General features: G+C 46.5%; 1 protein-coding gene and 1 pseudogene across 2 annotated transcripts in view; both read left to right on the top strand.

Moving 5' to 3' along the window:
* The window catches only part of MREG (melanoregulin), a 65045-nt gene that overhangs the window by 34653 nt on the left and 14922 nt on the right, over positions 1-15470 (top strand). The window lies entirely within an intron of this gene.
* LOC102166607 lies at positions 2799-3945 on the top strand (annotated as a pseudogene).

Below are 15470 nucleotides of genomic sequence, written 5' to 3'. Positions count from 1 at the left end.
TATTTTTCTCCCATCTTTCCAGCCAGTAAAATGACATTTGTTCTCTGAAGGCCCAGCCCAACTGGAAGTTAAAAAGAGGCAGGTGTTAGGTCAAAATAGAGGAATTCAGTGACAAGTGTCAGTGATTTGAAGGAGGAACTCAGTGTTTGTGAACCCAAACTTATCATCATGGGTGAAATCTGAGGAAGAGGAGAGGTTTTCTGAGTGGAGAGGCCAGCCAGCTGAGTGCTGTCCTGCTGGGCTTCCGAATACATCCATTCCTCTGGTCATTGCGGTTTGGGGTCTTTCCTGAATTGGGGTTGGAGCTGCCTCATCACCTTGGGCATCTAGAAACTTGCCATCTAAATTCCTGGGAAGGGGATAGGGTCCAGCCTGAGGGTTGTGAGGGTGGAGGCCAAGGCACAGGATGAGCAGGACTCCTTCTTGTCCCAAAGGATTTCGTGGCTCCCAAGGGCTGAATTGTTTACAGGCGCAAACTTTGGCATGAGCTGGCAGTCAGCATCTAGCACACCCTTGAGTTGCACAAGAATGTGGGCAAGGAACTGGGGCGCCCGTATGTCTCAGCAGCCTGACCGAGGTCAGGTAAGGCGGGGCCTTTGAGAAAGGATCTCCCTTCCAGCTGGCAGATCCTCAGTTGATGCCGAAACACCGGCTGCCATTCACACCACTCACTGGGCCTGTTCCTCTGCCCTAGTTTGGAAAGGTATCTTCTTCCTTTCTGGTCTCTTCTCCTCCTGACGCTTCTTCCAGCCACAGAAAGCCGAGGGCAGGGCTTTGTGAAACACCCAGGTGGAGAAATGAGCAGAATGCATCCGTCCTTTTCTCCATGTGGCTCACTCAGAGTATCCTCTCCTCTGTCTGTGCTTGTCTGTAAGTGGACGTCTCAGCTTATGTGGAGTAGGATTTAGTCATTCAGAGGAAGTGACTCAGGCCCAGTGTATCTCGGCTTTTGATTGCTGAGGTTCCAAATCATAGCATTTCATTGATGCCGCAGTCCTCACCTTCATATTTTAATCTGTGACATGGATTTCTCTTCTGTTTGCTTTAAAGTGACGCTTGGGGGACAGAAAGCACCTTTGAACATATGGAAACAAGAAAGGCACATGGAGGTTCCCAGGCTGGGGGTCTAATCGGAGCTGTAGCCGCCGGCCTACGCCACAGCCACAGCCACAGCAATGCCAGATCCTTAACCCACTGAGCAAGGCCAGGGATTGAACCCGCAGCCTCATGGTTCCTAGTTGGATTCGTTCCGCTGGGCCACAACAGGAACTCCAGAAGGATGATTTTCTGTTGAACTCCTGCCTCTAGGAGTTTTATTGTTTTTTCTGTTGAACTCCTGCCTCCAGGAGTTTTATTGTTTTTTAACCAAACATGGCCACTGACACTGTGCTTGTGGCTAATGCCCTCTTCTTAAAGGGGCATCAGTCACATTGGCTTCGGGCCCACCCTGATGACCTCATTATAACTTGACTAACTCTGTAAAGACACTGTCTTCCAAGGTCACCTTCTGAGGCACTGGGGGTTAGGACACTGGCATATGAATTTGGGGGCGTGGATACAATTCAACCTATAATGGCAGACACATCACTGATAGAGTTAAAAATAATTATTTCCTTTGGTGGTCAGCTGTGCACCCTGTGGCCATAGCAGTGTTTCAAGGGTCTGCCCTCAGGTAGAGGAGAGACTGGTAACAAATAAATATAATGTAGGTTGTATAGGGGCAGAAAAAAATTCCCCCTCCTCCCTTTTAGGTTTTTCGGCTGGTCTAATATTTAAATTGATGTAAGTCGGATTAACAGGAGAAGAACAAATTTAATTCCATATATGCAGGATTCCCATAATGATATGAAGGCTCAGAAGGCAACCACATAACTGAGGCTTATATATCAGCCTGAGCGAATAAAAGGAAAAGGGCTGGGGGTACAGAGGAAAAGCCATACACAGGAAGGCAGAGGAGGTGTTTGGAGAACAAAGGTTTCCCTGTGGTGCAGATAAGTGTCCTAGAGAAAAGATGATTATGGGTACAGGCCCCCTTTCCGATGTAAAGTGAGGCTGTTGCCATGGAAGTAAAGAGCTTTTCCTGCGTCTGCTGGGTTTTGATTGCCTTTAGCACGCAATAATCCTTATGCCAAAGAGACCTGTTTTGGGGGTGGCAAAACCTGCCCCTCTTTCAGTTGTGATAAGCACTTTGAAGAAAAATAAGACGATGTGAGGGGACACAAAGTGCCTCTGGGCTGGGCATCCAAGACCTGAATGAGGTGGGGGATGAGCCTTAGGAAGGGCATCTCAGGCAAAGGGAACAGCACAGGCGGAGGCTGTGAGGCAGGAATGAGCTTGGTTTGAGCTTCGGACCAAGGAGGCCGGTGTGGCTGCAGCAGAGGGAGCGAGGAAAAGAGCTGTGCTATGTGACACTGAGCAGACAGGCAGTGACCAGACCACAAAGGCACAGTGAGAGTTTTGAATTTTGTTCTAAGAAGGATGGGGAATGCTTTCAAACTAATCTAGTAGACAAGGCTTATCTGTCCATTAGCAAGATCTGCTCTTCCCCTCTGGGTCCGCCCAATACTCCCAGTCTGAGCAGCTCACTTTTCCTAGGAGTCCTGAGCAGGCCTAGCCTTAAACCATGCCTCCCTTCCCCATTGGGAGAGTGATCTCCACGGGTCTCTCTTTTTTGTTTGTTTGCTTTTTTAGGGCCACAGCCAAGGCATAGGGAAGTTTCCAGGCCAGGGGGCTAATCAGAGCTGTAGCTGCCAGCCTGTGCCACAGCCACAGCAATGCAGGATCCGAGCCGCATCTACAACCTACACCCAGCTCACAGCAACACCAGATCCTCAACCCACTGAGCGAGGCCAGGGATTGAACCTGCATCTTCATGGATGCTAGTCAGGCTTGCTAGCACTGAGCCCCAATGGAAACTCCTCCATGGGTCTGTTGATCTCCACATACACTGTAAACATAAGCCCTGCTGGCCTTTTGTCTAGACTGTGTTTTCAAGGGTGTTTTACAGTAAGCAGCCTTGGGAAATAGAGCTAATTCTCCCTTGAGCAAAGGGAGGCCGCCTATCCCGTCGTAAAAGGTTCAGGTTCCCTGGGCCTTTTGGCTCTCTGAGCAACACCACGGCCATCAGCAAGAACAAGCACTTTATGAAAGGTGGCAGAAAGGGGAGCCAAGAAGACAGTGGTCGACCCATTTTCTAAGAAATACTAGTATCATGTGAAAGCATCTACTATGCTCAATATAAGAAATATGGGAAAACACTAGTCATGAGAATTCAAGGAACCAAAAATCATAGCTGATGGCCTCAAGAGTCGTGTATTTGAAGTGAGCCCTGCTGATCTGCAGAATAATGAAGTTCATTTGGAAAATTCAAGCTGATTACTGAAGATGTTCAGGGCAAAAACTGCCTAGCCAACTTCCATGGCATGGATCCTACCTGTGACACAATGTGCTCCGTGGTCAAAAAATGTCAGACCATGACGGAAGTGCACATGGATGTCGAGACTACCGATGGTTATTTGTTTTGTCTATTCTGTGTGGGTTTTACTAAAAAAACACAATCAGATTCAGAAGACCTCTTATGCCCAGCACCCGGGTCTGCCAAACCTGGAAGAAGATGATGGAAATCATGACCCAAGAAGTGCAGACAAATGTCTTGAAAGAGGTGGTCAGTGAATTGCTTCCAGACAGCATTGGAAAGGACATAGAAAAGCCTTGACAATCTATTTATCTGCTCCGTGATGTCTTTCTTAGAAAAGTAAAAATGCTGAAGAAGCCCACGTTTGAGTTGGGAAAACTCACAGAGCTTCATGGTGAAGGTTCTGGAAAAGCTGCTGGGGATGAAACAGGTACTAGAGTGGAACAAGCTGATATATATGAACCACCTGTCCAAGAATCTGTTTAAAATTCAGACTTTTACTGGTGACAAATAAAAGATCTTATTTGTGGGAAAAAAAAAAAGGTCCTGGTTCCCTGCGTTTAGGGTTCCTTTCCTGAAACTCAGCCCAAGCACATGCAATTATCATTTGGCCCTCTTGTCATTATGATGTGGGATTTGGCATAATGATTGCTGATCTGCTGTTGCTGGATCCTTTGTCTCTGACCCTGGAGTCTCATGTCTTCTGCCAGCACCCATGAAATGTGGCAGGAGAACGTGTTAGCTTATTAGCTTGTTGGTCAAATCTCAGGTGCATCACAATTCTTGATGCCCATAAAATAGCTTTGATGTTGGCTTTAGGACTGAGAGCTTGAGCATGGGGCAGCCCTTTGGTGTCTGTGTGTGGTTTTTAAACTTTTTTCTGTTATTTTTGGAACTCTTCCTTCTTCCCACCCAATGAAATCTACCAGAAAACTGATCAAACTAAAACTGCCCTGATCTAAGGAAAGGCAAGAACCTAGATGCCCCATCCTAGGCAGCCCCTCAGGCACCTTTGGAAAATCCACCCGATGTAATTCAAAAACACTGTGTTGATCTACTAAAGGCCCGATTTTCCAGGGTGCGGGATCCCTTTCTCCTCCACAGTTCCCTTACGGGAGCGCCCGTCCAGCTTGGATTCACCTTCTCTCACTCTCCTTTTTTCTCTTGTTTTACCTAGTAATGTCACAAGATTCTTGCCGTTATTGGAGTTTAGGTTCTTCTGCCAGTGATTGGTTGCTGTTCTGTGCGAGTCGTTTATCCTGTAGATGTGTTTTTTTTGTGTGTGTGTTTGTGGGAGAGGGAGAGCGTGTCCCCCTACTCTTCCGCCATCTTGCCTCCCACTCTCCCTTTTAAAATTCAAATTTTATATCTGGGAGTAATAAGACATTAATTCTTATCAGAGACAGATTGGGTATGTCTCAGCAAAACAGTTAATTTCCCTGTCGTTAATAGGCCAGCACAAACTAGTTTTTCAGAGGAATGGAATCCAGGACTAATAATCCTGGATAACTAATTGGGGTTGCAGAGTATGGGGCAGGGGTGAGAGAGGTGGGCCCTGGACGTTTGGGTAGAGCTGGAAAGTAGGGGAGGGAGAGTGCTAGAAATGAGGGGTGCTGGGAGCATAATAGATGATAAATCACATTTGAACGACTTGGTTTCCTTGGTCCTTATGAACCCTTCCAGTGCCTCTCAAGCCCTGAGTGGGATCTGGCTGAGGGAGAGGGACATTATTCCTTTCACATAATTCTTTTTAAAATTAAATTGATTAATTATTTTATTTTATTTTTATGGCCACAACCATGGCATATGGAAGTTCCTGGGTGAGAAATTGAATCTGAGTCACAACTGTGATCTGTGAGGCAGCTGGGGCAATGCCAAATCCTTTAATCCACTGTACTGGGCTGGGGAATCAAACCTGTGCCTCCACAGTGACCTGAGTGCTGAAATCGGATTCTTAACCCACTGGGTCACCTGGGCCACAGCGGGAGCTCCTCCTTTAATATATATTCTATATTGGGGTTCTGTGGGAGGTATCTTTTGGAAAAATGACTCTTCTGTAGAAATAAGTTTGAGCACTCATCTTCACTCTGTTATCTGGAGTTCTGGCAGGGGGTGTTAAAAAGGAAAGCAGGTGCTTATTTCATAGAGGACAAGGAGGGCCGGGGCACAGCAGAAAGGATTCCTGCAGTTCAGGCCCAGCTCTCCTGCTGTCTTCTGACTCTCCTGGTAATTTGCTGTGTGACCTTTGGCAGGCTCTGCCACTTCTCTGGGCCTGTTTTCTCATCTGACAGAGGGAGGTGTGGAGGACATGATCTCAGAAGTCTCTATGCTTAAAGGCCTGCGGACTGTGGAGCAGTGGTGTGGCTTTAAACCAAGAAACATTAAGTGCTGTCCTCCTGGGTATCTGAATTTTTAGGACTGTCCCCTCATTCATGCCCTTTGAGTGAGATACACATACTGTGGGAATGAGAGGTGGGGCATTTCTGAGACTAAGTCGGGTGGATTTGATTCCTTCATGCCATGTTTCCCGCCACATTCTAGACAAGCCCTGGCCTTCAGGCCCAATCCAGTTGTATTGGAATAGAGTCATGCCCACTTTTTTAATTTGCTTTTTAGAGCCGCACTTGCAACATATGGGCTAGGGGTCAAATCGGAGATGCAGCTGCTGGCCCACCCCACAGCCACAGCAACTCAGGATTTGAGCTTCGTCTGTGACCTACACCACAGCTCACAGCAATGCTGGATCCTTAACCCACTGAGCGGGGCCAGGGATTGAACCCAAATCCTCATGGATACCAGTTGGGTTCTTTACCACTGAGCCACAAAGGGAATTCCTTCCCACTTGTGTTTATATATGGTCCCTGGGTGCTTTAGTGCTACAGTGACAAATCTGAGTCATTGTGACGGAGGCCTGATGTCTCGTGAACCCTAAAACATTTCCTCTTTGGCTTGAGGCCATCCAAGTTTTGCCTTTGTTTTGGTGCTCAGAAGACTCGGCTCAAGGGCTTGTGTGGATTTACTCTTTCATACAAGGACACGTAACTAAGCCCTTTGAGGAGGGCTTCCCTCCTGGCCACTGCTTTAGGATACTTTGGAAGAAGACATCCTTTTGGCCACTGAGAGACTCCTGCAGCCTTTTCTTTCATGAAGGCAAAACATTTTTCAATGACTGATGCTTTTTTCTTAGGAGAAATGCCTATATGATTAATGTATTATGTGAGATTCATCAAAATTTTAAAAAGTACACTCTAAATTTCCAAACACATTAATGAACTCCAGCATGGATCAGTGTTGCCGAAATATCGGCTGCCTCTGTACACCGATGCCAAAGGGGAGACAGAGTTGGAGGAAACAGAAGAAGCAGCGTTAATTGCCAGGCAAAGATGGAAATACAAGCAGGCTAGTGCCTCAAGGACTGTGCCCCCTACCTCTGGAGGGGGTAGTGAAACGTCTTACAGTGTTTGAGGAGAGGGTGTGATCAGCTCATGAACATTTTCCTCATTGGTGGGTGGTGAGTTAATTGAGACTCAGCATCATCAACTTTCTGGTTCCATCCAGTCTGGGGTCGACGCGTTTGTGGGCAGCACGCAGTTGACTTCTTCCACCTGGTGGGGGCTTCAGCACCTGCAAAACAGCTCCAAGGACATGACTCTGAGTATTATCGATAGGCCTTGAAGAAGAACTAATTGAAGGTCCTTGACTTTGTAGAATGGCTGAACTATTAATAGTCTGTCTTGACTGTTTTCCTTTTTCTCTGTATTTTCTCACTTCTCTGATTAAATTGATTTTTTGACTAAAGTTTTTCTGTTGATAAAATGTAGGTGGAGGACAGGAGTGGGGGTCCACTCTGGGAGGGCCTCCCAGGGTCCTGCTCGGTTGCATTAGTGCCACACCACTGTTTTCCCTTCACAATCTGGATTTTAAGTGCAGAGGAATGGTTTTAGGGGCTTTGTTGGTATTAATGAAAGCCTGCCATGTTGATAAGGGAACAGGCAGATGCCTGACAAGGCAGAGGTCTTGAAAACTGGGAAATGGCTGCGGAGTTTAGAATTGACCAGGCAGCTTGCTAATTGGCTTGGCCAAGGGTCCTCCCTGTGTCTATAACAGCCAGTAAAGACTGGGGTCATTATAAACTGTGTGTTAACCAGTGAGTTTCCAGGCAATTACAGGACTACTTCCACTTCAGCTGTTATTTTGCCTTGAGGCTGTGGCATTACATCATGCTGGAGGCTTTGTCAGGGTAACCTCCCAACACTTGAGTGGGGGAGGCAGCATCTGGGGGCTCAGTTGAAGATTGTAGGGGAAGAAAATATGAATAGCAAATGAGATACTGGAATTGCAAGGAAAAATGTTTCATGAGGCTTGTTTTTTGTTTTTTGTTTTTTTTTGGTCTTTTTGTCCTTTGAGGGCCGCACCCACGGTATATGGAGGTTCCCAGGCTAGGGGTCTAATCGGAGCTGTAGCTGCCGGCCTACACCAGAGCCACAGCAACGCCAGATCTGAGCCACGCCTGCGACTACACCACAGCTCCACAGCAACACCAGATCCTTAACCCACTGGGTAAGGCCAGGGATCGAACCAGCAACCTCATGGTGACTAGTCGGATTTGTTTCCGTTGCACCACGACAGAAACTCCTGTGGCTTGAATTTAAATGCACTTCTTGGAGTTCCCATTGTGGCTCAGCAGTAATGAACCCAACTAGTATCCATGAAGACACAGGTTCAATCCTTGGCCTCTCTTGGTGGGTTAAGGATCCAGTGTTGCTGTGAGGTGTGGTGAGGTTGCAGACTCGGCTCGGATCTTGCATTGCTGTGACTGTGGCGTAGCAGGTGCGGCTCTAAAAAGACAGTACATACATACATACATACATACATACATAATAAACTTCCATATGTTGCAGGAAAACCCTATTGTCATTGACAGGTGACATAGAGAATAAGCATTTTGGGCTTCTTTTGAAAAGGTCAGTGTGTCTCTGGGTTGTTTCATAGGGGTATAATATGCCAGAGATGTGCTTGGAATGATTAGGGAAGTAGTTTAGTTTCCAGCTACATATAGATAGCTGGAAAAGGATAGAGATAGTTTAGAGAAGATGTGGAGTAGAAAATGGAAATATGGAAAAATTAGAAAGTAGGAATCAAGCAATGGGGGAGCTGGGGTGAACAAGACACCCCGCATGATCTGATTGTCAAATCAGATTCGCACGGATCATGGATCATACCTAGTACCAAGCTTTACTAATACTTTCAAAGACACGGATGATGGAGAGGCTTGGGAGAAGCAGAGGGAGCTCTAGGATGTTGAGAACGTCTCCCTGGGGCATGCACTTCTGACTCAGAATCCTGGATGAGTCTCAGGGAGGTTCACCGAGTTACCTCACATAGTGCAAAGCAGATCAATTATGAAAGAGCCCACTGTATATACCCTCTCATTATTTTGCAGCAAATGTGATATTTTTAGGGGGCCATATCCCAGGGATGTTGGGTGTCTTGAGTCCAAATAATCCTTTGGCCAGAGGCCTCCTGCTAAGGGCATTCTGTAGACAAGGCTTCTTCTTCCTAGCAAATATTGTTAGTCTAGTTAGTGTTTGTCTAATTAGTCTAGTTATCATTAGTCTAGTTACATGGAGGTTCTTTTGATAAGGAAGATAGATGGGTCACCTGCTTTCATCCCTTTCTGGGGGTTGGGGGAGCTTGCCCATCCCTACCTCCAACACACACACACACACACACACACACACACACACACACACACACACAGCCAGTAAATGAACCACAGGCCAGCCCTTTAACTCCTTCCTACTAGAGGGTGAAAGTGAAAAGGCCTGGGATTATTCAGGGTCAGGCAGAAGTAAACAACTTGACTTCTAGAAAATAAAGAAAGAACAATTATAACTTGGGTCCCTGCTGATAAAGTGTGTAGGAATTGTAATTACAAAAAGGGTTATCACTGTAATAGAAGTATTTTGGTTTAAAAAACAGAAAACTTTCAGATTTGGGGGTTGTTCATTTTTCAGAGCAAATGGTAACTTCCCACTTTCTCTGTTCCCTGGCTCTCTGCTGAGTCTCTACCTGGCTCTGCTGGATGTTGTGGGCCCTGTCCTCCCCCCGGCCCCCCCTCTCCTGCTTGTCATCTTGTCATTTTGTGCTTACCCTGTGCCCCTGCTCTTCCTCTTCTTTGAAGACCGAAGCAATCCTGGAATACAGAGTAAACGTCCCAAAGAAGCAGCAGTGTTTTCAGCTAATATTGAGACACGCACAGGAACTTGCAAATTCAGACAGGATTTTCAGTTTAACAGAATTCATTGAAATCAAATGAGCTGAGGTCTGTGCCTTGCCATCCAGAACTCAGTACTTCTTTAAATAAATTCAAATTACAGTGATACCCATAACTACACTTTTCTATTTCTGAGGTAATTAGATTCTCATTTGGATTAACAAAGGAAGCCGTAAAAATAATCCTTCTTGGGGAGTTCCCATGTGGCTTATCAGGTTAAGGACCGACTAATATCCATGAGGACTCAAGTTCAATCCCTGGCCTCACTCAGTGGTCTGGGGATCCAGTGTTGGTGTGAGCTGTGGTGTAGGTCACAGACATGGCTTGGATCCCTCATTGCTGCGGCTGTGGTGTAGGCCAGCAGCTATAGTTCCAATTCAACCCTAGCCTGGAAACTTCCATATGTCATGGGTCCAGCCTTAAAAAACCATAAAAAAAAAATCCTGGAGTTCCCCTCCTGGTGCAGCGGAAGCGAATCCGACTAGGAACCATGAGGTTGTGGGTTTGATCCCTGGCCTGGCTCAGTGGGTTAAGGATCCGGAGTTGCCATGAGCTGTGGTGTAGGTGGCAGACGCAGCTCAGATCTGGCATTGCTGTAGGCTGACAGCAACAGCTCCAATTGGAACCCCTAGCCTGGGACCCTCCACATGCCACAGATTCGGCCCTAGAAAGACAAAAAAATATTATCCTTCTTGGAGGGTTAAATTTTCTGTTCTGATTATAAAAGAAGTACATGACCATTGTGGAAAATTTAGAAAGTATAAATCACCTAAACATAATCCTACCCTGGGATAAACACTGTTATACTATTTTATTGCATTTTCCTTCTGCTTTTTTTTTTTGAGACAAAAAAATACATATATATGGACAGAGATGTGTGTATGTGTGTATATATATATATATATATACACACACACACACTACACATATTATGTATGTACACCATTATATAAATTATATGATATATGTGTGTATTATACATACCATTGAGATATACACTTATTTCAAAAATATGTTGTAATAAGTATATCTAGCCTACTTTAGCACTCATCACTAATGTATCACTTAAGTCTTTTTTTATCACCTTTTTGTGTTTATAATTAATGCTTTAAAGCACATCATTTGCACTGACTTTTTGCATTCAGATTTCTTTAGAGTAGATTCTTAGACCTGAAATTCATGGATTAAAGATTTTACCCATTTTTATATAGTCTGATATATACTACCAAATGCCTGTCACTATCTGTGAAAAAATAAAGTGACATCAATTTTATAATTCTCAGTGTTATTACAAAAGAGCCCCTTTCACAACCCCCTTCCCAGCATTGAACGTTTTAATCTTCTCTTATTTTCAATAGATAATTTGGCTACAACAACACAAAATTCATTGTTTCACTGAGAATTCTTAAAGGGTGAAGTGTTATTTCATCCTTCAAGACCCATCAATCCTTTTGTGAATTATCTCTTGATGGCTTCCGTTCTTTTTTTTTTCTTTGTCTTTTTAGGGCTCCACTTGAGGCATATGGAGGTTCCTAGGCTAGGGATCGAATCGGAGCTACCGCTGCCACAGCAATGCCAGAGCCAATGTCTGTGACCTACACCACAGCTCACGGCAACACCAGATCCTTAACCCACTGAGTGAAGCCAGGGATCGAACCTGCATCCTCACGGATACTAGTCGTGTTGGTTACTGCTGAGCCACGACGGGAACTCCTGGTTTCTGTTCTTTAGTATAATTTTTCTTTCTATGTTTACCCTTTGCTATATTTGTATCAGAGACTTTTTCTGGTGTGCTGCTTGCCTTATTATTTCTTCTTCATGAATAAAAGTTTCAGGTTTTTATTCAGTCAATTACATATTTTTCTGTTGTCTCAGAGATCTCAAAAGTAATAGGACGTTTGTCTAGATGTAGCTATCAGTTAAGTGAGACAATAGGTATGAAAGCTTATTTATTTGTTTATTTATTTAAATTATTTTTTTGGCTGCCCCTATGGCATACAGAAGTTCTGGGGCCAGGGATCAAACCCAAGTCACAGCAGTGACCTGAGCTACAGCAGTGATGACGTCGGATCCTTAACCCACTATGTCATGAGGGAACTGTCACCTGAAAAGAACCTGCAGTCCAGAGTGTTTTCTTCAGGGGTTTGGATAAAGAGACATCTCTTTGCAAGCTTTGCCCTACTTGAGCATGTGTTTGTGTTCATAGCACTTTTCCATTTGGCCACACACCAGGCGCTCATCAGCCACGCATGGCCGGTGGTTGCCCTACAGCACAGCACAGGGCTAGATGCTCAGGGGCAGCGGGACCTTTGAGATGGCCCTCAGACTCTGGATTCAGACAATCCACCGTTACATCCGAACTTGCTCAGTATTTTGAAGAAGCAGCCTTCCTTGACAGGACCCACTTTAAAGTAATTGGCTGCTGCTATCTTGTCATAACTTCAAGTCCCCCCTTTCCTCTCCATGTACAAGAATTTAGCCTTATTATCCTTTGCCTTTAGTGACGGCAGCTAATTTTCTTCCCTGCAGAGGCCTGAGCAGCAGAACGGGGGATGAGTTCTGGCGTGTTGATTAGGAATAACAATGTCACAGGAAAACATCAAGGCCTGTTTCTCTCCATTGGCAGCATTAGCCAGATCACATCCTGAGTTTGGCCCTTCCTTCAAACCCCCAAAGCTATACGTGGACTGGAACCACCCAAATGAGACAAAACCAACTTGAAATCTCCTTGCTTAACAGCTCTGCTCTGTGGCTTTGTTGGCACACCTCCACAGCCGGAGCTGGGAGCTATCCCGTGGCTTAATCTGGTTAAAACCAGATAAAGAATTAGGTCAGGGGCCCTTGGCTGCAAAGCAGTCTGTTTCCAGAACTCCAGTGGAGCTGTGGCATAAAAATAAGCAGGGAAGCGTTGGAAAGGCACTACCTGGCATTTGCATTTGCCTTGTTCTAGGTCACACTTTTAGCTGCCTTCTAGGTCAGAACACAGGAGCGTGCATGGGACAGTGGGAGTGAGTTAGCAACCAGGCAGGGGGTGCCTTTCCCAGGTGCCCCAAGCAGTAAGTGCAGGCTAATATTTGGGGTTTGAGGCTCTGCGGGGTACATTCAGTCACACCGCCCAAACTGCCAGTTACACTCCATTATCTTTTAAATATTAGAGCATCTGGGTTAGGGGTCCCGGGGCCTATCAGTCCGTGCAGCAGGCTCAGCTCACGAAGGCCCAGCTTTCCCTGGGATTCAGAGAAAGGGTAGACGGAGAGCTCTGGAAGGCTGGTGGGGAGGAGACCCCGATACAGATCTGTAAGCCAGTGGCTTGTTCCTGTCTCACTGAGTGGGTGGGTCTGAAGAAGTGGGAGACAGAGACAGCTACATCGGAGTTTGACCCGAAAAGACTCATTGCCACGGGTCCTAGTTCCCGACGTCCAGGCTTATCCTAGAGCAAGTGTTCCAGAGTGATGAGAAGTCTGGGCAGAAGCCATGAGGCCAAGCCTTGCCGGGAGATGTTGGAGGGTCTGCCAACTTCTGGACCCCAAGGCTAAGTGCCAGCTCCCTGGGAACCAGCTCCTCCTTGGCCTCCACTTCCTACCCCTCCTCCCCTCCAGGGTTCGTCCTGTCTGTGGTTTATCCTCTAATGCACTAGGTTTCTCTGTCTGTCATCTGATCTGTGCCATTTGGGCCGAGGTGGAAGCAGAGCACTAATGAGTGGACTGGCTGTCTAGGAACAGGGAAATTTAATCCTTTCTTTCCCGCTCACACACCACGTGTGGTAGATGGAGAGAATGGGCTTTTATAGTCCTGACAGAGGATGCCTCTCCTGGGCGGGAGGGCTTGACACTGTCCAGGCCAGCTTTGAGCTTCCTCAGCATAACCGACTCTCCCCCCTTCCCACCGGCCCCTCGCACTGGGATCTGGTTGCTGGGCAGTGAGGGGTAGTGAGAGGCAGCTGGAGAACAGGGCCTGTCTGTCTTCTGGACCCGAGTGGCTGGCCATGCCAGAGCCACTTTTGCAATGAAAGTCCCACATGTTATGTTCCATTTCTTTCTTTGTGTCCCAGTTTCTACATTGGTGACAGGGAAAGGGAATGTCATGGGCTAAATTTGGACCTAATAGGTGCTTAGGCACTGGGAGGAGCGTGGATTGTGGAGTCAGAGAGACTTGAATTTAAGTTTTAGGCTCCTTACTTAATAGCTGTGAGGTCTCTGCTGAGTTGTTTAACCTCCTAGGGCCTCACTTAACATCTCTAGAAAGGGATGTATAAACCCATCTTCTCAGATTTTCTCATGAAAAGAATGACATTAATCAAGTGCCTGCGATGGTGCCTGCCCTACATTATCTTAGTATCAAGTATGACTTAAAGAGACAATTGTGAAAAGTACTTTTTAAATATCATCTTTGATCAGGCATAGAGTAGAAGAGGGGAAGAGGTGAGTGGATTATTTTATTTCTTCTTTCTTGAATTTTTTCTGTTTCCCTAAAATATGAGAATCAAAATATCTTGATTATCTAAACCTGCCTTGTTCAGAATATACATGGATTAGAACCCAAGTGGCTTTTTCTGATAACTTTAGTGCTGCTTTCTAGATTCAACATGGGCACTCGGTCACCAGCAAAAGGTGGCCTTTCTGTCGTCTTCATTTGAGTTCAGCCAACCCACTGGGACGCCTGCTGTGTACAGAGGACTGTGTATGGAATGGATGAATTCACAGAGGGTTCTTGAATCTATGGGGCCCATGATCTAGTTGCAAAAGAAACACTACAAATCCCTGTGTAACACTGTCACAACAGGAAATAACTCTACAGTAGTTCCCGTAAAGGAACTTAGGGATTTCAAAAGAAGCAGCAGTTACTTTCAATTAAGAAAGGCGAAGGCTTCTCAAGGTGGTGACATTTGAGCTGAGCCTTGCAGAGTGACTTGGCTTCATGGCCGGGATGAGGGCGGAGTGAACCTGCTCAAAGGGGCAGAGGGTGCCCCTTTGAGCAGGTGGAGAGCCTGTCTGGGGTTGAAACTTGTTGTCAGTAAGCACAGGGCATCACTAGAATTCCCTAGGAGAAGAGTGACCCAATGTGACCTTCACAAGGTGGGGAGGAGACTGGAGGAGTCGGCTTCTGGAAGCAGAGGAACCATGATTGCAACTGTTCAGGCCACTTAAGGCTGAGGCAGTAGGGACAGAGAAGAGGGGAATCTTGTGACAGAGGCAGAATCCACAGGAGTGGGAGACTGATTTGGATTCGGAAGGTGGGATGGAAGGGGAGTGGGTAGCAGATGGCCACCATGTTGGCAGCTGTCAGAGGGCAGTGCCGGCTTGCGGGAGTCAGATTGGGCTCCGTCTCATCCAGTCAGGTGGCTGGGTCAGCAGCCCATCCATGTGGAGGCATCCGGCGGAAAGGTGGAAATGGCAGGACCTGGAGCTGAGGCTTGGGGTCAGGGCAACAGAAAGAGGCTTGGGAGTTACTGGTGGGGAAGTAGAGACCACAGAAGCTGCGGTTTTAGAGGAAAATATCTAGGGAGGTGGAGATGAGAAGACCCAATACAGGGCCTTGGGAAAGAACTGCAAGAAAAGAAGAGGCAGAGGAGGATGAGGATCCTGCAGAGGAAGGAGGAGAGTGAGGGATTTTAGCTGGAGGAGGCACCTAGGGGCATCAGATCCCAGACCTCCCACTGGCTGACTCCAGGCAAGATGCTGGGCACCCCTTTCCTCTGCAGCCTGGGGACACTGATGTCAACCCCACCCCCAATGAGTGTCCCGAGGGGGCACCTGGTGGACGTTCATTCTTTTTCCC

The sequence above is a fragment of the Sus scrofa genome, chromosome 15 (assembly GCF_000003025.6).
Source record: "Sus scrofa isolate TJ Tabasco breed Duroc chromosome 15, Sscrofa11.1, whole genome shotgun sequence".
Classification (NCBI taxonomy): Eukaryota; Metazoa; Chordata; class Mammalia; order Artiodactyla; family Suidae; genus Sus; species Sus scrofa.
This window is presented reverse-complemented; position numbering and strand designations above follow the sequence as displayed.